Here is a 27,206-nt window from a genome sequence, read left to right as displayed (position 1 = left end):
ACAGCAGTTTTGGCGCGGATTAGATGCGGTTTTGCCGCAGATCTCGCCTTCATTGGAGAAGGGTGAAATCCGCAGCTAATACCGCAAACATAATTGACATTCTGTGGATCTTGGAATCTGCACAGCAAAAAAAAATCTTTAAAGTGTACATAAGAAGCCCCCTGCCATTTTGTCGCAGTACTTCCTAGCGGGATGGTTGCCCACTAGATGGTCAAGGTGGGCAGACTAGATCTTGAGATCACGTTTTATGCCCCAGTTTGATGTATACATTAGAAAAAAGAATACAAAAACGCAGCACACCACGTTCTTGTATCCTGCACAGTCAAGTGACAGATGCCGATCTGATATTGATAACCTATCCTGCGGATAGATCATTAATATTATTATTATTTCCGACTTTTGGTATTTGTTTTTTTATTTAGTTGTTTATTATGGCATCCGTAATCTCATGTTCACATATAGTTTTTGGGTGCTGAAAAAAAAAAAAACCTGATGCGGACTCCACTTCAGGATTCCTTGTGGATTTTTTGGATGCGGTTTTTGATCCTGTGTTTGGATGTGGAATCCGCACCAAGTGTAAAACAAGCGTTTTGGGGGAATAAACTCCGCGTGAACATACCCTAAAAGGAGCGGCTCTATGGGAACGCATAGAACTCTCCAGGAATACGGCGTGCCTCGGTCACCAAGAGAAAAGCCATCTCCTCCTTGCCCCTGTGACATCCTCGTCCTGTAAGGGGCTGGTCCGCGCTCCGCCCCCTGCTGGTCATGTCAGCCGCGGCTGCAGGGATCCCCTCAGCACATGTAGCCCCGGGTTCACCCCCTGTCACTGGGAGGAGCAGCGCTGCCCGCCGTGTGGGTGACAGCCCTGACTTGTGACCCGCTGCTTCCTCGCACGCAGAGGACACTGCAGGACTGACTGAGGAGGAGATGCCAGCTCCTGCGGCAGCGGCTTTTACATAACGCATCACTCTCAGCATGGGAAGCGCGGCTCGTGCAGCCAGCAGCGACGACTCCCTGAACCCCCCGGGATCTCCCTCCTTCTGACATACTCGCCTGCCCGGTACCGTCTGCGGCGGACATGCTCGGCGTCTAGCGGCAGGGACTGCTGCGGCTGCTTCGCTGCTCTGTGGGAATTATGGCTTGAGACAACATGGGGAATCGAAAGAGAAGAGCATTCTGCAGGTAACGCGGGCGACTTAACCCTTTCGGAGCGCACGGGGTGGTGTGTGACACAACTGCGGCCTGTCACCTTGTGTGTGTGTGTGTATATAACTACAACCCTCAGCGTCCAGGACACGGACGGACTCCTAGTCTCCTGCGGTTCACGCTGAGGGCGGCCATGCTGAAGTGCGCACACATACCGTGCGGCGCTGCTGCCGAGGAAGGCGCCATAAAGCCTTCCATGCCGTACTGCACACCTCCAGGGGCCAGTGTCCGAGCTGTTTACTCGTGAGGTATTTCTGCTGCATGCTGTGCCAGTGCAGGCACCACAACAGAGCTGTCAGAGGCCACATGACAGGCCCGACCTCCTTCATGGCTGTGGCTCACACTCGCCCCAAATGCTGGAATATTGTCTGGAGAAAGCTGCGGCGCTGGTCTCCAGGGCTTCCATCTACATTTCTAGGAGTGTGGCCCTGGAAAAAACTAAAAGTGGCCCCATGTTGTGGGCGGGTCCAAACTGACAAAAGGCGGGGCAACAGAAGTAGGTGGCGATAGCAATACCGTCCTGGCAGAACCATATACCACAGTGCAGCACAATGTGGTGACCGTTTCCTGTCCTCCTCCTCCAGTGGGCTCTGATTAGGATAAGGGGCTTAGGAGGGGAGATGTGTCGGACTGGGGTACTTAGGGCCCACCAGTGTAACTGATTCTGGGGGGCCACTTTAGGGCTTCTGCACATTAACTTTATTTTTTTTCCATGTCTGTACCGTTCACTTTAATGGGGCCGCAAAAAAAAGACTCTGTGTGCATTCTGTGTCTGTATGTCCACATGGCCGTTCTGCAAAATGATAGGACGCGTCCTATTATTGTCCACATTACAGACAAGGATAGGACTGTTCTATTAGAGGCCGGCTGTTCTGTTCCGCATAATGTGAAATGCACACACCCGGTATCCATGTTTTGCGGATCCACAATTTGCAGACTGAAAAACATCCGATGGTCGTGTTAATGAGCACTTACAGTGATAACAGAAATATTAAAGATGAAGTATGATGGCGGACACACAGCATAATGCACAAACATACATGTGGCAGAATTTACACATTTATGGATATCCTACACTTAAGTCAGTCAGAAACAAGACACATGCAGCGCACACCAATCACTCATCGGGCAGATGTGGCACACAAGAAACTTATACGTGGCTCACATGCCACTGATGCATATGGCACATGCTTCACATACACCACTGATACATAGAACATATATAGCACACACCAATCACACATAGGAAACATGCAATGCACACACCAAGACATTTATGTCTAACCCTATTAGGTGTAGCACACTTAAAGGGGTTGTCTCACTTCAGCAATTGGCATTTATCATGTAGAGAAAGTTAATACAGGGCACTTACTAATGTATGTTATTATCCATATTGCTTCCTTTCCATCACATTATACACAGCACGTATCCGTGGTTTGACCACTCTGCAGTCCAGCATTGGTGGCCGTGCTTGCACACTATAGGTAAAGGTGTGGGCCTATGCGCACTTCCAGCCTTCCCCTATCCCTATAGTGTGTAAGCACGGCCACCACTGCTGGATTACCACGGTGGTAATAACCACGGATATGTGCTGTGTATAATGTGATGGAAAGGAGGCAATATGGAGTATCACAATACATTAGTAAGTTCCTTGTATTAACTGCATGATAAATGCCATTTACTCAAGTGAGACAAACCCTTTTATCCCTTTAAGCATAAATGTCTGGCATGAAATTTACCAAATCTTAACCTCCTCATATTGTACATAATCTACATTATAATAAAAAGGGTTGTCCTACCATAATGACCTATTGCCTATCTACAGGATAGGTGATAAATGTCAGATTGCTGGGGTCTGACTGTTGGAAGACCCACTGATCATGAAAATGGGGTCCTGAGACATTCAATTACATTACCACCAATCTATGTACACAAGGGTCTTAAGACCACGTTCCCTTGATCATGGGGGTCCCAGCAGTCAGACCCCCACCAATCAGACACTTATCACCTGTCATGTCATAGCTGTTTCACCTTTTCACATTCCCTATCCTTAAAGGTTTTCTTTGGGTTAAAAAAAAATTAAATATAATAAAAATTAAAAATGTGGCCCAAAATAGGTGTCAAACTAAAATAGTAATGCTCGCCTGTTAAAGGCCACTTTTCTAGTTATCCTCTATCCACAGGATCTGGGATAACTAAGTGATCCGTGGGGGTCTGAACCCTGGAGCCCCCACTGATCCCCCTTCTTGATTGAGTGGCAGGTCGAGCATAGGCCCTGCTTCTCTATCCATTCTCGCAACATCTGATACCACTGTGAGATGAAATACCTCCCCAACATCGCCAAATAAATACCACCAGGTAGCAAATAATATATGCCCAACAGTGCCAAATTAATACTACAGTGTAACACAAAATATCTCCCAGCAGCATCTGATACCACTGTACAGCACATCATTGTTCCCTGACCATCCCTCCCCCACTGGCGACAGCATTGTCCCAGGGTACTGACCACCCCTCCCCCACTGGTCTGGTAGCAGTATTGTCCCCTGGCCACCCCTCCCCCACTTGTAACGTTATGATCCCAGGGTACTGACAAACCCTCCAGCACTAGCAGTAAAACTGACCCCTGACAACCCCTCTCCCACTGGCAATAGTTTAGTCCCTGGCTGCTGACCACCCCTCCCGCACTGGCAGTTGCCTTGTTCTTGGGTACTGACCACTCCTCCACCAATGACACAGTAAACTGCCCTCTGCCCCTTCCCCCTCACTGGCAGCAGCATTGTCCCTAGGTGCTGACCACCCATTCCCCCCCACTAACACAAACTATGTCCTCACTTACCTTTCTCACCTGCCTCAGAGCGACAGGGCACCAGTAATCAGGTTGAAGTTGGAGGAAGATGCTTTTTCTGCAGTTCCCCTCCATACTCTCAGAGGGTGCAGGACCTGTGATGATGTCGCCACAGGTGCTGCACCTCCTAACCTCGGAAATGCATTGATCAGTGCAGTTCCTGTACTTTCTCAGGAATGTGATGTCAGGTCCTGAGCTTTGCTAGGCTTGAAACTGGACTAATGTAGTTCCTGTTTAATTATGTCAGGTGGCCCAGACTGTCCCATACTGGGCAGATTCCCAGTCTAAGCCTCAGGCCCCTGCAGCATATGGCCAGTTTACCCCCCCCCTCCTCTCAGCCCCAATGCCAGCCTTTCTTATATTGTGTGACATTCTCAGCTTCATCCTTTCCCACATGCATGTAGTATGGTTTAGGGATTATAGTCTTTCATCCATTACCCATTATGTGACTCTTACCTCACAATCGCCTCAGAGTTGTCGTTGGTGCATAGTCTGTAATATCCCATTCCCTATGACAGCCCTGAGGTGAAGACTTTACTGACCATTTCCGAAAAAAATAATAATATATAATGTAAGTCAGTTGGAAAATGTGTGTGTATATGCAGTTGTTCAAAATAATAGCAGTGTGTTAAAAAAAAGTGAATAAAGCTCAAAATCCTTCTAATAGCTTTTATTTCTATACACACAAATGCATTGGGAACACTACACATTCTATTCCAAATCAAAACATGAAGAAAAATATCAGATTTGTGTTGTTCCTCTAAAAAAATTAAAGAAAAGTGAATATTAGACTGTTCAAAAAAATAGCAGTGTTTGTATTCTTCTTTACAAACTCAAACATTCACTATATAAACCGGAAAATGTTTGAAGATTTTGCTTTCCTTTGAATCACTTCACTAATATTTAGTTGTATAACTGCTGTTCTGAGAACTGCTGTACGTCTGTGTTGCATGGAGTCAACCAACTTCTGGCCTCTGTGAACATGTATTCCAGCCCAGGATGATTGGACTACATTCCACAGTTCTTCTCTATTTCTTGGTTCTGCCTCAGAAACTGCATTTTTGATGTCACCCCACAAGTTTTCTATTGGATTAAGATCCGGGGATTGGGCTGACCACTCCATAACGTCAATCTTGTTGGTCTGGAACCAAGATGTTGCACGTTTACTGGTGTGTTTGGGGTCGTTGTCTTGTTGGAACACCCATTTCAAGGGCATTTCCTCTTCAGCATAAGGCAGCATGACCTCTTCAAGTATTCTGATGTATTCAAACTGATCCATGACCCCTGGTATGCGATAAATAGGCCCAACACCATAGTATGGGAAACATCCCCATATCATGATGCTTGTGCCACCATGGTTCACTGTCTTCACAGTGTACTGTGGCTTCAATTCAGTGTTTTGGGGTCGTCTGACAATCTGTCTCCGGCCACTAGACCCAAAAAGAACAATCTTACTTTCATCAGTCCACAAAATGTCTCTTTAGGCCGGTCAATGTGCTCTTTGGTAAATTGTAACCTCTTCAGCACAGTGGGATCTTCCTGGAGCTGATAGTTGGCTGAGTCCTTGCCATTTTGGCTATTCTTCTATCCATTTGAATGGTAGTTTTTCGCTTTCTTCCACGTCTTTCAGGTTTTGGTTGCCATTTTAAAGCATTTGCGATCATTTTAGCTGAGCAGCCTATCATTTTCTGCACCACTTTATATGTTTTCCCCTCTCCAATCAACTTTTTAATTAAGGTACGCTGTTCTTCTGAACAATGTCTAGAACCACCCATTTTCCTCAGAATTTCAGAGAGAAATGCACTGTAACCAGCACGTATAACATTTGCTGCCTTCCTTTCTTAAATAAGGGCAATAATTGTCACCTGTTTTTCAAAGAATGGATGACCTCACTCATTGAACTCCACACTGCTGTTATTTTGAACATGCGACTTTCAATAAGTGATTGAATTACAGAGAATCATCAGCATGCATGTCATGACTGTTGGGTCTGTTTAGTTTTTATTACTCTACTACACCTGCTAGTAAATTATTTGCCATGTAGAAATATCATTTCTACTAAAAACAGTGATTGATCAGGTTAGTGATGTCTGACTGCTATTATTTTGAACACAACTGTATGTATGTACAGCAAACGTCTCATAGACCCTGCAGAAATGTGCATGTATTCAAGTCTTGTATGCGCTCTTATAAATTTTGTCCCCTCTCTGACTATTTCTGGATAGTGGGAAATTATGTTATTTGTGATAAACGCACTTGCATATGTCGGAATCAGGAAGCTTATGGTAACATTTCCTGACAAATGAAGGCGGATTTATCTTCTGTATGGAGTATGTTGAATGTTAGGGTTACTGAGTTTATGTTTCGTTGTGACTGCGGAAGCGCCGCTGTGTCTTGCAGGAGTTTTGGGCATTTACATTCCTGTTAAGTCACATCTGCTATAATAGGAAACTGGAAACCATTGACCATAAATGTGTTCTGTTTTGTATTGTAGTATCTGGCAAATATTGCATTGCATGCATGTGTATACTGCAGTTATAAGGGCTCTTTTGTGTGTGGAATGGTTGGCCAGTTCCCCCTTTTCTGCATATTCAATGAGTTTATTGTACCTTTTTTTTTGTATTCTATTTTTTTGGTGCACTTAGTTTGTCCAGATTAAGGCCTCATTTACACAACTGTTTGCGGATCGCACATGGACACATTCACTTCTACAGTTCCAGAAAAAAAAAAGACACCACCTAGGCGTCACCCGTATGCTGTCCGCATCCGTATGTCCCTTAGGCCTCATGCACACGACCGTATGTATTTTGCAGTCCGCAAAAAACGGATCTGCAAAAAATACGGATGACGTCTGTGTGCATTCCGTATTTTGTGGAACGGAACACACTGCGACATCATGCAACGCGACAGTCGCGCAAAAATCCAACTTGTGTTGTGTTGCAGTGCGACACCATGGACTATCATCACAAAAAATGTAGCACGACCTTGTTGCGACAAATGTCGTTGTGTAGCCCTAGCCTTAATCTACCTACAGTATCTAATGTAACTAGGGTATGGCCCGATGGGGCGACATTCCTGCTGCAAATTTCACCCTATGCATTGCAAGGGATAAAAGACGAAGTGGAACTCTGCAGCATGTCACTGAGTTTTCAGAGTCGTAGAGAATTATCAGTGGGGGGTCTGAGCGCTGAGACCCCCACCAATTACTAGAATGAGGAGAGAGAAGCGCTCACATATTGTGCTCTCTCCTCACTGCAGGAGACGGAAGCAAGACATGCCCATAGCCTTTCTATTGAGTCTGATTCGCTTCCTCTCCTGCCCCGAGGAGACTCCGCAATATGCGAGCACTTGTCTCTGCTTGTTCTAGCAAGCAGTGGGGGTGTCTCAGCGCTCAGACCTCCACCGACAAAACTTTTGATATGTCTCTGTGACATGAATATTTTTTTTTGTGAAAACACAGTGACTCTTTAAAATCTGCACCCCAGGTGAATTTATACTGTGATTTTCTAGTGCAGAATATAAAATATGCTGCGGTTTTTGAAAGAGATATCTTAAAATGTCATCCACACTGATGGTACTGTAAATTTGTGCGAATTTGCTGCATGCAAATTTGTGGCGGCAAGTCCATGTGGACATACCCTTTTATTATTATTTTTTTTTTTTGCATGGATCTTGATTTTAGGACCTTAAGATCTGCTAGAAAAATGCCAAGCTTGTTTCCATGAGCAATAAGCTTCATTGTGAGTGCAGCTCTGGAGTAGGCCTTATGCACCTGGCCAAGTCCATGTTTCGGTATGCAAAAAACGGATCCGCAAAATACAAATAGCTTCTGTGTGCATTCTGTATTTTTCTTATTCCAATCAATAGAAAGGGCTATTAGGATCTGTGCTGAGACATGCAGATCTGCAGCATGGATCAGCAAAAAAAACGCATGTATGAATGGGTCCGTGTGCGATGTACAAAAAAATAAAACAGCACGCTGACAAAAAATACGGCTGTGTGCATGAGCCCATAGGCAGTATCTCTGGGTCAGTAGTTTAGTGTATTTCCTCTAATAAATACAAGTAAAATATGTTTGCGGGGCTCGGAGGGAAGGGCGGAAGAGTTTCATTCCAGGCGAGGGGAGATTTCATCATGCGTCGTCATATGGCGATTCTCAGTAATTAGTCACATGTCCTGGTAGTGAACTGATTGGCACAGGCTCCATTTAAATGATAGGTGAATCCCCGGTTGGACCACTCCTCCTGACAAAGCTTAGGACGCAAAACGCGTGTTGAGGAATATTGCCACCAGCACTTAGGTATGTTTTTTAATACATCTCAGTAGCCTTATCCCTACGCTTTCATCTCTGACGCTGTTGGAAAAGGGGTTACCCAGTTACAGGCAGTTAGGCTTAGGCATGTGAAGGTTTATATGATTACCTCCCGTTAGCCTGCTGCTGTTATTATTTCCATTGTGTTAGGGTACTTTCACACTAGCGTTTTTCTTTTCCGGTGCTGAGTTCCGTCCTAGGGGCTCAAATCCGGAAAATAACTGATCAGTTTTATCCTAATGCATTCTGAATGGAGAGTCCGTCCTTCAGGATGCATCAGGATGTCTTCAGTTCAGTCTTTTTGACTGATCAGGCTTTTCAGAAAAACGTAGCATGCTGTATTTTTACCTCCGGCCAAAAATCATGAACACTTTGACTGAACGCAGGATCCGGTCTTTTTCCCATTGACTTGCATTAACGCCGGATTTGGCGCTGTGTGTTCAGTCAAACCGGATCCGGCTTTTGCATGTTAAACCCGAAAAATGTGAAAAAAAAGTTAAAGTCCATGATCAGGATTCAAATGTAATCCGTTTTCACACGTTTTTCCGGATCCGGCGGGCAGTTCCGGTGTCGGAATTGAACGCCGGATTAAAACAACGCTAGTGTGAAAGTAGCCTTAAGGTGGTGTGGATTTTAGGCTCTGATTAGTCATTTCTGAATATAGAATCATGAGGCATTTTTAAGTGGCATTAATCTATTGTATTTCCTACTATTTTGTATTTATTGACATATTTTAATCATGACACAATAAATATTTTTAGATAATTAAGGAACGTATTTTACTCGTATTTATTGGTGGAGATATTGATATGTTGAGTGTTCCGTTGTGATTTGGACTAAAATATTTGGGATCCATTTTGGTAATAGTTTAGTGTATTTGCCTAGTTACTCATAGGGGGAGAGTTATCAAAACTGGTGCAAGCGAAAACTGACGTACTTGCCCATCAAACGAAACCTTCTATTTTTCTTTTGAAAAATAAAAGGTGGAATCTGATTGGTTGCTATGGGCAAGTAAGCCAGTTTTCCTTTACACCAGTTTTGATAAATCTCCACATAATACAGATCACGTTCAGCTGTAGGAAAGTGAACATATGTGGTGTCAGAAGCTGCTTTCTGTGAAAAACCAGCAAATGACGAGTGAATTGTTAACAGGATGCGAACATATAAAAATGGTTCTTTTATGTTTGATGGTATCTTTGTAAGGAAGCCAGTTACATAGAGACGCACCATCGAGCTGTTCTGAGGGATTTCCCCCAATTACTCCCTAGCAAGGGTGCACCAAACCTCAAGTCTTATCTGTTTGGTAACATGTTATTTTATTTCATCTTATTTAACTTTGTTTTGGGCCCGAAAACGTTTCATTTATACACCGCTAAAAATAGCAAAAAGGTTTTGCTTTGGATGCAGAGCTATGCACACAAGGCGCAGGAATGTAGCATCTTTAAAGGAGTTAGGCCGCATGCACACGGCCGTTGTGCGGCCTTTCCGTGCATTGCGGTCCCCAATGCACGGGCAACATCTGTGCAGCGGGCCGGACCCATTCAAATTGAATGGGTCTGTGGTCTGTCCGCACCGCAAAAAAATATGACATGTCATATTTATTTGCAGTGTGGAACAACACCACGGAAGCACTCCGTAGTGCTTCCGATGTTCTGTTTCGTGACTCCGTTCCGCATCTCTGGAATTGTGGACCCATTCAAGTGAATGGGTCCGCATCCGTGATGCGGGGTGCACGCGGCTGGCGGCCGTGGATTGCCGACCCGCCGTTAGCGGGCCGCAATACGGCCACGGCTGCCCAACGGCCGTGTGCATGAGGCCTTAGTCCGAGTTCACACTTCAGTGATTTGGTCAGTTAGGCCTCTTGCACATGGCCGTACCATGTTTTGCGGTCCGCAAATCGAGTTTTCGCAAAACACAGATACCGGCCGTGTGCGTTCCGCATTTTGCGGAACAGAACGTCTGTCCCTCACTAGACCATTCCCATCTTTGTCCGTTATACGGACAAGAATAGGACATGTTATATTTTCTGGCGTCTGCGGCCCCATTGAAGTGAATGGGTTTGCATCCGAGCTGCAAAAAATGCGGATCGGATGCAGACCCAAACAACGTTCATGTGCATGAGGCCTTATTGTGAGCCCAAACCAGCAGTGAAGCCGACGCACAGATAAGGTATAATGGAAAGATCTGCACCCGTTCTGTGTCTTTGGCCGGCACCTGGTTTTGACCCACAATAACTGATGGAAATAACTGACCAAATAACTCAAGTGTGAACTTGGCCTTAGACAGATCATCTCATTTTGCCTTTGTGGCCACAGAGGCCAGACATCTCGCCTGCCTCATTGCTTTGAGTAGCGGCTCAAGTGCAGAGGCTCTGCTGCTGGTGTAGATTTCTGTTTTAATGCATGCAAGTGCACAGAAGCGCCACCTCTTAAGTGTGCTGCATCTGACGGCAGCGGGGGACAGGTTAAGACTGGCGCGTGTCTCCATTATTGACTATAAGATTGCATTCACACATGACGTCTGTAATTGTTTTGCTTCTGCATTTGTGCGTCCACGCTGCAAAAGACGAAACCTGCCATACTTCGCTGCAACATGTGGACCATAGGCCCATTGAAGTCAATTGGTCCGCACCATGATGCTGCCGATATTCGTGTTTTGCACATTCGCAGTTACAGTTGTGTGAATGCCCCCTAGTATTTTTGCCGTATTTTCAAGAAATGCACTGAGGTACAGAGACAATCAGAGGGAGGCCTGGTAAATTAGTTGTCTACTTTCTCCTTAAATTTCAGAAACGTGATGCTGTTGTACATCAGTGGATGATGGCCTTTCTGAAATATGAGCAGAAAATTTTCAACCTTTCAATTAAGAAGTGTTCAACCCTTACAAATAACCACTGAAATCTACTTGGCAATTTACTTATTAAGTTAAAATTTAAAATTGGAGGGCACGCAATTTACCAGAAGATCAAATGGAGATTGGTACTTTCATTCAATTAAAACCTTATTTATTGGTATATGCTAAAAAACAAACAATATGAAACCACTATAAGGGTCCATTCACACGTCCGCAATTTCGTTCCGCATTTTGCGGAACGGAATTGCGGACCCATTCATTTCTATGGGGCAGCACGATGTGCTGCCCAGATCCGGAATTACAGATCCGCACTTCCGGGTCCGCAATTCCGTTCCCGAAAAAAATAGAACATGTCCTATTCTTGTCCGCAATTGCGGACAAGAATAGGCATTTTCTATTAAGTGCTGGCGATGTGCGGTCCGCAAAATGCGGACCGCACATCGCCGATGTCTGTTTTTGGATCCGCAAAACACACACGGACGTGTGAATGGACCCTAATAGCGATAAAATGTGATAGATGCTATGGATAGAAAAATGCCAATAGTACAATGCCATTAGTAGTAAACGCAATGGGCCAGATTTATCATTAGCTCAAGTCAGAATAATGGAGTGAAAAAGTCCCAAAAAAGTCCCAAACGCTAAAACTGCGCACAAATTTGCGACTTTTTTCTGCTCTGCACTATGCTCGCCAGTTTTCTGAAAGTGGGCGTGTTTTCTTATGTAAATGAATCTCTAGACAGATTTACTATTGGGACTATTTAAAAAAGTCGCAAAAAAGTCGCAAAAAAGTCCCAATTTCACTCCAGTGAGGACCATGCTTATCTTATGAGACTTTTTAATAGAACATGCGACTTTTTCATAAAAACGTGCGACTTTTTCGTAAAGATGTGCGACTTTTGTAAAGCTGCTTACTGACGGATAAACTGCTACCGTCAAACCACATTTATTACAGTCTTAAAGGGCCGATCATAAATCTGACTTGGCTAAAACTGACTTTAGCCATATGTGAAAGTGGAGTGAGCTGTCAGAGGAATGATAAATCTGGCCCAATGTGTTGTTACAAAAACATGGAGTCTCAATGTTGCCAATATTCTATTCCAAGGGGAATCCCTATGTGGGGTCCCACATAGGGATTCCCCTTGGAATAGAATATTGGCAACATTGAGACTCCATGTTTTTGTAACAACACATTGCGTTTACTACTAATGGCATTTTTCTATCCATAGCATCTATCACATTTCATCGTTATTATAGTGGTTTTATATTGTTTGTTTTTTAGCATATACCAATAAATAAGGTTTTAATTGAACGAAAGTACCAATCTCCATTTGATCTCCTGGTAAATTGAGTGCCCTTCAATTTTAAATTGTAACCACATTTGTTCATTCTATTGGGCTTGGGGTGTTGCCCTGGGAGTGAGCACCATATCACGGTGATGCCGGTGAGCCACTGACATTGATTCAAATTGCAAATGGACTTATTCAACTTTCGCTAGGTCTCCTAGGATTTGTCTGGTGTTAGTGCTGTGTACATGTTTCCCTGTCTGTGGTGTAAGTAATGATCCCAATGATAATAGACATTTTGGACTTCATTTCATATTGGCATAGGCCTCGGTCTTCTATGTGTGTATAATTAGAGGCCAATGCGAAGTATGCACAGACACATATATAGTAAATGTGATGCTAGTGTTTTGCTGTTGCATTATGCTTGTATTAAACCATCTTATTTTGCTAAGGTTTAGTATTTAGAGATGAATGGGTTAACAGTGCATTTCCTGGCTACCAGGGAGCACCGCTGGGCTTCATACAATGTTTGGAATGTGAATGCTTTGCTAGAAAGAGAAGAAATCATTGTGCAACTGCTCCTGTACAGCAATACATCCTGTTACCTGCAGAACTTCTCCGCCAACAGACCCGACTCTTTCATCAGAGCATAAATCTTTGGTCATGAAATGTTAAGTCGCCCTTGTTATAAAGATGAGTAGGCTCATTCTCCTAATAAAACGATGATTATTATTGAAAAGAATAAATGAGCTCTGATGCAGCCACTCCGGCCATCGGAAAGAGAAATGTAAACCTGACCTCTAAGGATTCATCCTAGCACCATTGCTGTAGCTGGGCTGCTGAAACATCTGATGGTGCATGGTGTCGGCCTAGGTACGGGATCAGCAACCTCCGACACTCTCTAGCTGTTCTGAAACTACAACTCCCAGAATCCTCCTTTCACTTCTATAGGAGTTACAAGAACTACAGAGTAAGTGGGCATGCTGGAAGTTGTAGTTTCCCAGCAGTTGGAGTGCTGAAGTTTGCTGATCCTGGCCTAGGTAATCAACCTGCAGTGGGTGTAACGCAAGGTACATGCCATGGAGGAATTTGTGGCAGAATTCCCGTGGGAAAAGAATTTGCAGATTTTAACACACTTCATTTTAGTTCAAAAATGTGCTACTTTTTTGTGATTCTGCCAGTCTCACATTGACAACTTTGGAAAGTGGGCACGATTAGCTGTTAATTAGGTATACGACTGTTGCAAAAAAAAAAAGGTGCAGTCCTACTACAATAACTGAAAAGTAAGCAAGGGGGAAACTAGAGAAATAAAAAAATAAAAAAAAGCCACTAACTACAAAGGTCCCACCTATATAGCGCGAGTGATTACGTGCCGTTCCTGCACATGTGACTACTGCTGCAGTCAGTTATTGACCTCAGTGGTTGCTTTTGCAAGAATGGCAGGTGAGCTCTGAGTGGAGGGACCTTTTATAAGGTGGGTGACTCATTTTATTGTTTTACACCCCCCCCCCCCCTGGCTCTGTTTAATTTCCATTTTTGATCAGAGAGCCCTTTCAAGTTTAAAGATGTGTCAAATCTATCAGTGTGCAATGTTTAATAAATTTGGTGCAAAATACGACAAAAACAAAAACTGACTGCAAATTTTCCACATTGCCAGACTGAACCAATTTCAAGGGGATCCTTAATTATACCATATGAGCATATGCACTAGACGTATAAAGGTTCTAGTTCCACTTTCCAGACTTCAACCTTCTGCCATGTTCGAAACTCTAGAAAGGAAGCGACCATGCACGCATGTGGCTATCTGCACTTTACCTGATGTGAGTTGTGGTAAGAGCCGAATGTTTTTCACTGTCCAGAAACTACAATGAAGAACTGCACATATGCATGGTTACCTCTCTAACTCATTTACTCCATTCTTGAGTGCCACATGGGGTCAGGATCCCAGAGATGTCCACACAGAACACCGTTAATACTTGCTCGTTCGTGCCCCCTTGTTTTGGGCCACTCCTCTTTGACATAGGAAATCGAGATGAGCAGAAACAGATTATCATGTCTGTGGCCAGATGGTTAGGGGCCACACAGAATGGCATTACGGGCTGCATTGCAGCTTGTGAACCCCCTGCTCTAGGGGTTACTCGCAGTACCTTCACTATATGTTTTCAATTGCAGAACATTACATGAACAAAGACTCGGGGGTTCTTTGGCTACTAAACGCTGAGACCTCTAGTCTTGGGCCTATCACTTAAAGGGCATCTGTCAGCAGATTTGTACCTATGAAACTGTCTGACCTGTTACATGTGCGCTTGGCAGCTGAAGGCATCTGTGTTGGTCCCATGTTCATATGTGCCCGCATTACTGAGAAAAATGATGCTTCAATATATGCAAATTGGCCTCTAGGAGCAACGGGGGCGTCGCAGCTACACCTAGAGGCTCTGCTGTTTCTGCAACTGCCACATCCTCTCCACTTTATTGACAGGACCAGGCAGTGTAAACCTGATCACACCTACCCCTGTCAATCAAAGTGTAGAGGGAGCAGTAGTTGCAGAGAAAGACCTACAGGCTCCGGAGCATATTTCATGGACTGGATCTGCTCTTGTGAAATTGGCCTAATGCTGTCTAATATTTAGATGGCGTGAACTTTCTCCTGGCAGTCGCATGATGATCCAAATTTATCACAGGGGCTCATGTTGTTTGATAGACTGGGTGTAACTTCCAGGCCGGCATTTGTGGCAGATCGGGGCCTAATTAAAATTGTGTTGCAGGGACATAAATTCATTTCAAAGGGACAATGCACAAATTATACAATTCTGTCCAAGCATTTGTCTAGATGCCACTCAAGGACGCACAAACTGGTGACATTCATTTAGAAAAGACAGGTGGGTTGAGGGTGGTTTTATTGCATCTGTAAGCAAAATGACATCATCTGAAAATCAGACGCCTCCCAAACCCGAGAGTGAGGGAAGCGTCATTTACCCTGGTGCAGGCATTTGTCACCAATCTGTTTTGTGCCTTGTACCTAAATTGACAGTTTCACTTTCACAAAAACCACAGTGATTGATTTTGTATCTCAGATATGAGTGTGCAAACAGCGAGGTGTTTACATTGACCTCGGCCGTGTAGCGAACGTCATGTTCTTCTCTACACATCCATATCAAGTGGGAACAGTCTACCCTTTGTGAGTGACATGCATCCAGAGTGGAAATTGCTACACAGCGCTGTATGCAGATCTCTGGAAGCAGGAGTCTTCTCTTCTTCATCATCAATGTCAATCTTTCTTTTATTCCCAGTACAATAATTCTCCTCTTTCTTCACACTGTGCTTTATAGACACTGAACCCCAGAAGAATGGCACAAATGTGTGCCTTGTTTATTACTGTAAAATGCTGCTGAATTGCTACATGCAGTTGTGTGGCCAGAGATCTGCCCACTGTCCCATTAAGACCATGTATATTCAGTATAGGGGATAAGTGTCTGCTCGGTGGTGGCCCGACTGCTACGGCCTCCGCCGACCATCAGAACGGGGGCTTGTGCTCACCGCTTAAATGGAGCAGCAGATGTTAATCCGTTAGTGCTCCGCGATCTCCGGCAGGCCTATAAAGCTAAATGGCGGGGACGTATGAATGTGTGACCGCCACTCCATTTAAATGGGGGAGCACAGGCCAATGTTGTCATGATCAGCGGGGACCCTGGTGGCAATACATTTCTGGACAGCCCATAAAAATACAGTAGGTGAAAGACTTTAGGCTGGTGCACTTGACAAGATTATTTTGGTAGTATTTCTCATCATTTTACAGCTCACAGTAAATGCTGGTAATGAGGTGTTATCAGTATAATGAGCTATAGACATGTATTACTTAGAATCTTTATCATTCTTTATGGTTTTCCAAATGGGCCGTAAAATTGTTTGGCTGCCCGAGAATTTGAGATGAGTTGTCCAGAAAAAAAGAAAAATTCTGGTTAGTAACCTTGCCCAGCCAATCGGACACTTATTCCCTATCCTGTAGTTGTCTTATAGTTGTCTTAATGGGACATCCCCTTTTAAAGGTCTTTGCCGGACTCCTCGGGATAGGTAATCAGTACCTGATTGGTGATGGTCTGGCACCCAGCACCTCCACTGATCAGCTGTTCCCTGCAGCAGCCATTACTGGTTCTATCTCTTTGAATGTAGCCGGGAGCACAGCTTAGTTCAGGGTCTAGTGGCCATGCAGGGTTACTGCAGCTCGGTTCCCATTCAAATGAATGTAACCCTGCATGGCCACTACACTTTGAACAGAGCTGTGCTTCCAACTCCATTCAAAGTGATAGTTCTTACGCCAGGGAGGACCAGCTGATCATGGAGGATAGGTTGTCGATATCAGGCGCTACATTATTCTGCCCAGTTGATTTTAGAACAGCCATGCTACACAATGAGAAAGTTCCATGAAGAGGTTATAATGTAAGGCGGAGGTAATATTCTGCGGAGACGAGCGATTGTCCTGTCGAGCTTCCTGCCGGCCTCTGGAATGCTAGCATTCTGAAATGAGCGGGGGGGGGGGGGGGGGGGGGGGGGGGCGTCACTAATCATAACATTATGACATTTTCTGTATCTGGTTTATGTTTAGCTGGAGGACGCAATTCTTTACATTACACCCCCAGCTATTGAAGTTAAAGATAAAATAGTTCTGGAATTTGCTCAGGAATGGAGCAGAGGTATTCTGGTAGAGTACAGATAGCACAGCCTGGAATATAATCCTATCATCCAGACATGTGCATAGTGTCTCAGCTTTTCAGAAGGTGTACATACTCATCAGACCTCTATGGCATGTCTTATGGTTAGGCTGTAAATGTGTTTTGTCAGATTACCCATTAATTATCCTCGTTATGACACGTTCAAAGGGTTATCCAACAAAAAAAAAACATTTATTGCCTATCCACAATATATGGTCAAAACTGGCCATACCCATAATACAAAAGTCAAGCATTCTCAATGTCACTCCAGTCCAGTGCTCAGCCGCCTCCATCAGTCCCATAGACATTGAATGGAGCAGTAGCATGCATGTATGACATCACTATTGTAGTTCCTCTGGAACGAAGCATAGGGATCCCCATTCTAGTGGTTGTGGGGTCCCTAACAATCATACAATGACTGCCTATCTTGTAGATAGGTGGATAAAGAGGTTATTCCTATGAAATAAGCATTTAAGTCAGCAATGCACTTGAGATATTACTTACAATAAGGCCTTGTGCACACGGCCATAGTTTTGGTCCGCATCTGTTTCATGCTTTTTCCCGGATTGGATGTGGACCCATTCATCTCAGCACCACCAAGTCCATTCTGTGGCCCATGTTTTGCGGATCTGTGATTTGCGGCCGTCAAAACACGACTGTGTGCATGAGGGCTAAACATGCACACTTGGCTTGGCTTTGTGTGCCCATTTAGTGGGGGAGGTGGTACATCTGCATTTGGAAGCAGTCAGGAAGCCCCTATGCACATGAGATCAGCAACCTTATATCTGCATACTTTTTTTTTGTATGACGAGCTGTAGTCTGGCAGAAGAAAAGTAATGGAGTTTGTATGGACCCTAAAGCAACCGTCCTGGTGGCCGCAGAATTAGCTGCTGTAAATACCAGTCCCAGCAACATCTGCAGTGCACATGTAGTATTATATGGCTCACATTCAAATGAATAGGTGACCATGTGGCACATGGTTGGACGGGGTTCTCCAAAGCAGGGGCCGCTTTTTTCATAACCCCTTCAAATTCATAGGTTTGTAAATTAGCAATGTCAACGACTAGCATCTTTTGCTATAAATCAGACTAGTGAACCTGTTACTACTAGGGACATTGCCTTGTGACGCTTGCCTGGTCTCCCCACATTAGTGTGAATTTTTCTGTGTACTCCATGTTTCTCCCCTACTCGTAGGTCAATGGGATTTCCTAATCTTGAATGTAGTGTACTGTATGTGAAATACACATACACTGACGGCCAGGGACTGATGTGAGTCATTAGAGGATGTTGGCACCGTATTTAGAACTGCAAAATAAACCAAATTACATTATTTATTGGTCATTGGGTGTGGAGAACGATGTGAAGGTCTAAGTGAATTCAGGAGATGTGTAGCCAAGCTCACATTAGGTGGAAACAAATGCAGCATCTAGAATAGATGATAAATGGATATGATTTGTAATAAAACTCATTCTGCCATTCTTGTGTATAGGTACTTTCACACTAGCGTTTTTGTTTTCCAGCACTGAGTTCCGTCACAGGGGCTCAATACCGGAAAAAAACTGATCAGTTTTATCCCCATGCATTCTGAATGTAGAGAAATCCGTTCAGGATGTCTTCAGTTCAGTCACTGAACGGCGTTTTGGGCGGAGGAAATACCACAGCATGCTGCAGTATTATCTCCGTCTAAAATTTCGGATCAGTTGCCGGAATGCTGGATATGGCATTAATTTACATTGAAAAGTATTAGTGCCGGCATGCGCAGACCGGTAAAAATGTGAATTTTTTTTTTAAACGGATCAGTTTGTCTGTATGACAAACGGAGAGACGGATCCGTTCTTGCAATGCATTTGTGAGACTGATCCGCATCCGCTGTCCGTTTGCATGCAGATTACCTGATCCGGCAGGCAGTTCCAGCGACGCCTAATTCATGGATTTGCTGTAGGTCTTGTAAAACTGTATCATATTTTGCTGCATTTTATTCTCCTTTGATGTCAGAGTAAAAGATTAAAAATCTGTTTCTTAATAATACCTAATTGCGATGGCTGTCGTATGTGTTACAAGTAGGGATGAGCGAACTTGTGTTTCCAGTTCGCCGTACAAGGTTCGGGTTATCTAAGAATTCTGTTATGGATTCTGCTACCACGAACCATATCTTATGGTCCGTGTTAGCGGAATTCTTAAATAACCCGAACCTTGTACGCCAAACTTGAAACTAGTTACTCAACACTAGTTACACGCTGTTGTAGGAGTTTTATCCTAGAGTTGTTTCTTTCAATGAAAATCTCTTTGCCCTTTTTGTGCTGTGGTAGTGTGGCTTTCTCCTCCTTTAGGCTACATGCACACGACCGTTGTCGTGCTGTCTAGTTTCGCCAGGATCCGTTTTTACAGATGACACCGGAGAGACGGATCCGGCATTTCAATGCATTTGTCAGACGGATCAGGATCCTGATTCGTCTGACAAATGCCATCAGTTTGCATACGTTTTGACGGATCCGGCAGGCAGTTCTGGCGACGGAACTGCCTGCCGGAATCCTCTGCTGCAAGAGTGAAAGTACCCTTACCTATAGTACACTGTGTGTGCATGAAGAATAACACGATTTCTGGCAAGTATGTAATTTTGTATCTGGCTTTTTTTTTTTAAGTTTTCTCCTTTGTATGCTAGATTTCTAGTTTGCAATTCTCTCAATGCTGACAGTTTCAAGAGAAATTTCAAAGAGAAAAGCATTTAGTAAGTGTGGGTGGGCAGAAATGTCTAGCTGATTACAGGAGAGCTAGAAATTTATCTGATGTATATTACAAAGTTTCTTATGGTCGTTTGTAGTTTGTACTATTAATTTATGCAGAGTTGTGTGAAAATTTAGTGACCAAGTAATGCACCAAATTGGGAACAAGTCTTGTATTTAAAGGGAATCTGTCACCAGCGACCTCCCTATCCAACTGTTTGCATAGACATATAGTTGTGGTTCAACTAATTAAAATGCCAGTTTTCTTTTGATCATGATTTTTGATGATGATTTCATTTTTTTTAATGCAAATTAGGCCTTTGGTGCAGTGAGGGCGTCCTGTTGCACTCAATCTCCACTCCTTCCTGTGGTCGGCCCCTCCCTCGCTGCTTTGCCACTGCCTGACCTTGTCAATCAAAGCAGCGAAGGAGGGGCTGACCACAAAAAGGAGTGGAGCTTGGGTGCAAGAAAAGCAAAGATGACGCCTCATTCAAACAGTCAGTATTTGGTCAGTGATTTTGAGCCAAAACCAGGTTCGGCTCTAAACACAGAACAGGTGCAGATCTTTCCCTTATTGCCTCATGCACACGACCGTTGTTTTGGTCTGCATTCGAGCCGCAGTTTTTACAGCTCTGGTGAGGACCTATTCACTTCAATGGGACCGCAAAAGATGCGGACAGCACTCCGTGTGCTTACCCCATCCGTTGCTCCGTTCCGTGGTCCGCAAAAAAAAATATAATCTGTCCTATTCTTGTCTGTTTTGCGGACAAAAATAGTCAGTTATATTAATCGCTGTCCACGCCGTTCTGCAAATTGCGGAACGCACACGGACGCCATCCGTGTTTTGCGGATTTGCAATTTGCAGACCGCAAAGCACACAACGGTCGTGTGCATGAGGCCTATACCTCATCTCTGTGGAGGCTCCAATCCTGGTATTGACTCACAATTAGAGTTGAGCGAACACCTGGATGTTCGGGTTCGAGAAGTTCGGCCGAACTTCCCGGAAATGTTCGGGTTCGGGATCCGAACCCGAACCGAACTTCGTCCCGAACCCGAACCCCATTGAAGTCAATGGGGACCCGAACTTTTGGGCACTAAAAAGGCTGTAAAACAGCCCAGGAAAGAGCTAGAGGGCTGCAAAAGGCAGCAACATGTAGGTAAATCCCCTGCAAACAAATGTGGATAGGGAAATGAATTAAAATTAAAATTAAAAAAATAAAAATGACCCAATATCAATTGGACAGAGGTCCCATAGCAGAGAATCTGGCTTCACGTCAGCAGAGAATCAGTCTCTTCATGCCATAGCAAAGAATCTGGTTTCATGTCAGCAGAGAATCAGTCTCTTCATGCCATAGCAGAGAATCTGGCTTCATGTCACCCACCACTGGAACAGGCCACTGTCACATATTTAGGCCCCGGCACCCAGACAGAGGAGAGAGGTCCCGTAACAGAGAATCTGGCCTTATGTCAGCACAGAATCTGTCTTCATGTCATAGCAGAGAATCAGGCTTCACGTCACCCACCACTGGAACAGGCCACTGTCACACATTTAGACCCAGGCACCCAGGCAGAGGAGAGAGGTCCCGTAACAGAGAATCTGGCCTTATGTCAGCGCAGAATCAGTCTTCATGTCATAGCAGAGAATCAGGCTTCACGTCACCCACCACTGGAACAGGCCACTGTCACACATTTAGGCCCAGGCACCCAGGCAGAGGAGAGAGGTCCCGTAACAGAGAATCTGGCCTTATGTCAGCGCAGAATCAGTCTTCATGTCATAGCAGAGAATCAGGCTTCACGTCACCCACCACTGGAACAGGCCACTGTCACACATTTAGGCCCAGGCACCCAGACAGAGGAGAGAGGTCCCGTAACAGAGAATCTGGCCTTATGTCAGCACAGAATCAGTCTTCATGTCATAGCAGAGAATCAGGCTTCACGTCACCCACCACTGGAACAGGCCACTGTCACACATTTAGACCCAGGCAGAGGAGAGAGGTCCCGTAACAGAGAATCTGGCCTTATGTCAGCGCAGAATCAGTCTTCATGTCATAGCAGAGAATCAGGCTTCACGTCACCCACCACTGGAACAGGCCACTGTCACACATTTAGGCCCCGGCACCCAGACAGAGGAGAGGTTCATTCAACTTTGGGTTGCCCCGCAATATAATGGTAAAATGAAATTAAAAATAGTATTGAATGAGGAAGTGCCCTGGAGTAGAATAATATATTGTTAAGGGGAGGTAGTTAATATCTAATCTGCACAAGGGATAGACAGGTCCTGTGGGATCCATGCCTGGTTCATTTTTATGAACGTCAGCTTGTCCACATTGGCTGTAGACAGTCGGCTGCGTTTGTCTGTAATGACGCCCCCTGCCATGCGGAATACACGTTCAGACAAAACGCTGGCCGCTGGGCAGGCCAGCACCTCCAAGGCATAAAAGGCTAGCTCTGGCCACGTGGACAATTTGGAGACCCAGAAGTTGAATGGGGCCGAACCATCAGTCAGTACGTGGAGGGGTGTGCACAGGTACTGTTCCACCATGTTAGTGAAATGTTGCCTCCTGCTAACACGTTCCGTATCAGGTGGTGGTGCAGTTAGCTGTGGCGTGGTGACAAAACTTTTCCACATCTCTGCTATGCTAACCCTGCCCTCAGAGGAGCTGGCCGTGACACAGCTGCGTTGGCGACCTCTTGCTCCTCCTCTGCCTTCGCCTTGGGCTTCCACTGGTTCCCCTGTGACATTTGGGAATGCTCTCAGTAGCGCGTCTACCAACGTGCGCTTGTACTCACGCATCTTCCTATCACGCTCCAGTGTAGGAAGTAAGGTGGGCACATTGTCTTTGTACCGGGGATCCAGCAGGGTGGCAACCCAGTAGTCCGCACACGTTAAAATGTGGGCAACTCTGCTGTCGTTGCGCAGGCACTGCAGCATGTAGTCGCTCATGTGTGCCAGGCTGCCCAGAGGTAAGGACAAGCTGTCCTCTGTGGGAGGCGTATCGTCATCGTCCTGTGTTTCCCCCCAGCCACGCACCAGTGATGGGCCCGAGCTGCTTTGGGTGCCACCCCGCTGTGAACATGCTTCATCCTCATCCTCCTCCACCTCCTCCTCATCCTCGTCCTCCTCGTCCTCCAGTAGTGGGCCCTGTCTGGCCACATTTGTACCTGGCCTCTGGTGTTGCAAAAAACCTCCCTCTGAGTCACTTCGAAGAGACTGGCCTGAAAGTGCTAAAAATGACCCCTCTTCCTCCTCTTCCTCCTGGGCCACCTCCTCTTCCATCACCGCCCTAAGTGTTTTCTCAAGGAGACATAGAAGTGGTATTGTAACGCGGATAACGGCGTCATCGCCACTGGCCATGTTGGTGGAGTACTCGAAACAACGCAACAGGGCACACAGGTCTTGCATGGAGGCCCAGTCATTGGTGGTGAAGTGTGTCTGATCCGCAGTGCGACTGACCCGTGCGTGCTGCAGCTGAAACTCCACTATGGCCTGCTGCTGCTCGCACAGTCTGTCCAGCATATGCAAGGTGGAGTTCCACCTGGTGGGTACGTCGCATATGAGGCGGTGAGCGGGAAGGCCGAAGTTACGTTGTAGCGCAGACAGGCGAGCAGCGGCAGGGTGTGAACGCCGGAAGCGCGAACAGACGGCCCGCACTTTATGCAGCAGCTCTGACATGTCGGGGTAGTTGCGAATGAACTTCTGCACCACCAAATTCAGCACATGCGCCAGGCAAGGGATGTGCATCAAACCGGCTAGTCCCAGAGCTGCAACGAGATTTCGCCCATTGTCGCACACCACCAGGCCGGGCTTGAGGCACACCGGCAGCAACCACTCGTCGGTCTGTTGTTCTATACCCCGCCACAACTCCTGTGCGGTGTGGGGCCTGTCCCCCAAACATATGAGTTTCAGAATGGCCTGCTGACGTTTACCCCGGGCTGTGCTGAAGTTGGTGGTGAAGGTGTGTGGCTGACTGGATGAGCAGGTGGAAGAAGAGGAGGAGGAAGCTGAGTAGGAGGAGGAGGAGACAGGAGGCAAAGAATGTTGCCCTGCGATCCTTGGCGGCGGAAGGACGTGCGCCAAACAGCTCTCCGCCTGGGGCCCAGCCGCCACTACATTTACCCAGTGTGCAGTTAGGGAGATATAGCGTCCCTGGCCGTGCTTACTGGTCCACGTATCTGTGGTTAGGTGGACCTTGCCACAGATAGCGTTGCGCAGTGCACACTTGATTTTATCGGACACTTGTTTGTGCAGGGAAGGCACGGCTCTCTTGGAGAAGTAGTGGCGGCTGGGAACAACATACTGTGGGACAGCAAGTGACATGAGCTGTTTGAAGCTGTGTGTGTCCACCAGCCTAAATGACAGCATTTCATAGGCCAGTAGTTTAGAAATGCTGGCATTCAGGGCCAGGGATCGAGGGTGGCTAGGTGGGAATTTACGCTTTCTCTCAAATGTTTGTGAGATGGAGAGCTGAACGCTGCCGTGTGACATGGTTGAGATGCTTGGTGACGCAGGTGGTGGTGTTGGTGGTACATCCCATGTTTGCTGGGTGGCAGGTGCCAACGTTCCTCCAGAGGCGGAGGAAGAGGCCGAGGCGGCGGCGGCAGCAGCAGCAGAAGAGGCCGAGGCGGCGGCAGCAGCAGAAGAGGCCGAGGCGGTGGCAGCAGCAGAAGAGGTAGCAGGGGGAGCCTGAGTGACTTCCTTGTTTTTAAGGTGTTTACTCCACTGCAGTTCATGCTTTGCATGCAGGTGCCTGGTCATGCAGGTTGTGCTAAGGTTCAGAACGTTAATGCCTCGCTTCAGGCTCTGATGGCACAGCGTGCAAACCACTCGGGTCTTGTCGTCAGCACATTGTTTGAAGAAGTGCCATGCCAGGGAACTCCTTGAAGCTGCCTTTGGGGTGCTCGGTCCCAGATGGCGGCGGTCAGTAGCAGGCGGAGTCTCTTGGCGGCGGGTGTTCTGATTTTGCCCACTGCTCCCTCTTTTGCTACACTGTTGGCTCGGTCTCACCACTGCCTCTTCCTCCGAACTCTGAAAGTCAGTGGCACGACCTTCATTCCATGTGGGGTCTAGGACCTCATGGTCCCCTGCATCGTCTTCCACCCAGTCTTGATCCCTGACCTCCTGTTCAGTCTGCACACTGCAGAAAGACGCAGCAGTTGGCACCTGTGTTTCGTCATCATCAGAGACGTGCTGAGGTGGTATTCCCATGTCCTCATCATCAGGAAACATAAGTGGTTGTGCGTTAGTGCATTCTATCTCTTCCACCCCTGGGGAAGGGCTAGGTGGATGCCCTTGGGAAACCCTGGCAGCAGAGTCTTCAAACAGCATAAGAGACTGCTGCATAACTTGAGGCTCAGACAGTTTCCCTGATATGCATGGGGGTGATGTGACAGACTGATGGGCTTGGTTTTCATGCGCCATCTGTGCGCTTTCTGCAGAAGACTGGGTGGGAGATAATGTGAACGTGCTGGATCCACTGTCGGCCACCCAATTGACTAATGCCTGTACCTGCTCAGGCCTTACCATCCTTAGAACGGCATTGGGCCCCACCAAATATCGCTGTAAATTCTGCTGGCTACTGGGACCTGAGGTAGTTGGTTCACTAGGACGTGTGGCTGTGGCAGAACGGCCACGTCCTCTCCCAGCACCAGAGGGTCCACTAACACCACTACGACCATGTCCACGTCCCTTATTAGATGTTTTCCTCATTGTTCCCGTTCACCACAATTTTGAGAATGGCAAATTTGGGAATAGTTTTTCAACCCAGAACAAAAAGTCTGCTTTTACGGTCACTACAAATAACTTGACCAGCTAAAACAGTAAGGATTTGGTTGAATAAAAATGTGAGGCCTGTTTTTTTTTGCGCTGTGTGACAGGTATAGGTTTAATCACAGAATCAGACTTCTATCTGCACGGTAGCGTGTGTCTTAGGTTTTTCTGAATGACACTATCAGCACCTTCAATGTAAGATATCCTTTTTGGGATAGATTTCAAGTTGGCCTCATATAGCAGAAACTAGTTATTTTGAGAATGGCAAATTTGGGAATAGTTTTTCAACCCAGAACAAAAAATGTGCTTTTACGGTCACTACAAATAACTTGACCAGCTAAAACAGTACAGATTTGGTTGAATAGAAATGTCAGGTCTATTTTTTAGGTGCTGGGTGACAGGCTCAACTTGCCCCTGATGTAGTATATGGCCAAAAAATAACCACACTATTGATGGTTAAATGCACTTCGGTGACACAGGCTCAGCCTGCCGCTGATGTAGGATATAGCACAAAATAACCACACTATTGATGGTTAAATACACTTGGTGATAGCTTGTGCTGGCGCACCACAAGTCACAAAATGGCCGCTGATCACCCCAGAAAAAAGTGATCTAAAAACGCTCTGGGCAGCCTCAAAAAAGTGAGCAAGTCGATATTAGCACTTCAATGATCCACAGCTGCAGATCGATCACAGAATGAAGTCTTTTGGAGGAGTTAATCTGCCTAATCTCGCCCTAACGTCGCAGCTGCAACCTCTCCCTATGCTTGAATCAGCAGAGTGACGTGCAGCGCTACGTGACCCAAGCTTATATAGAGGCTGGGTCACATGCTGCACTGGCCAATCACAGCCATGCCAATAGTAGGCAAGGCTGTGATGGCCTCTTGGGGCAAGTAGTAAGACGCTTGTTGATTGGCTGCTTTGCAGCCTTTCAAAAAGCACCGAACCCGAACCCGGACTTTTACGAAAATGTTCGGGTCCGTGTCACGGACACCCCAAAATTCGGTACGAACCCGAACTATACAGTTCGGGTTCGCTCATCCCTACTCACAATCACTGATAGAAATCACTGGCCAAAACGCTGACGTGTGAATAAGGCATTAGGGAGGTTGCTGATTCCCTTTAAAAAGTAATAAAAAATTGCTTGGAGAACCTCTTTTATGTGTGTGAATTGTCTCGGGGAGAATACAAATTTTTAAATTTAGTGTTGGGACGTGCCCCTAGTGGTGCAAATGATAGTTACAACTTCCCCAAACATCCCCTGAAGGTTGTTACTTCCTTTACTCAAAAAGAAAAAATAAGTAAAACGGACTAGCTAAGGACGATACGTGTGAAGGTTCTGATTTAAGAATGAATTGTGAAAAAGACTTGTTTCTTCTTTTCTACGTATTGCTGCTTGCATCTAGGTGTACATGCACTTGGGCTGAAAATGCTTTTTAAAGTGGATAAAATATTAATATTTATCACCTGAGCAGTGAAAGGAGTCACTTTACTTACAGATTACTT

At 45.7% G+C, this 27,206-nt stretch overlaps 1 protein-coding gene across 4 annotated transcripts in view; it reads left to right on the top strand.

Annotated features, from left to right (window-relative positions):
• Positions 1-748: 748 nt before the first annotated feature.
• Positions 749-27,206, top strand: part of SH2B3 (SH2B adaptor protein 3) — a 148,633-nt gene continuing 122,175 nt past the window's right edge. For 3 of the 4 annotated variants that reach the window (XM_040416108.1, XM_040416110.1, XM_040416107.1), the window contains exon 1: positions 749-1,182. The gene's annotated coding sequence lies outside the window, so the exon portion shown is untranslated. Of the gene's footprint in view, positions 1,183-19,873; positions 19,940-27,206 lie in introns of all 4 variants that reach the window. The other variant, XM_040416109.1, reaches the window with a different exon arrangement.

The sequence above is a fragment of the Bufo bufo genome, chromosome 2 (genome assembly GCF_905171765.1).
Source record: "Bufo bufo chromosome 2, aBufBuf1.1, whole genome shotgun sequence".
NCBI classification, from domain to species: domain Eukaryota; kingdom Metazoa; phylum Chordata; class Amphibia; order Anura; family Bufonidae; genus Bufo; species Bufo bufo.
This window is presented reverse-complemented; position numbering and strand designations above follow the sequence as displayed.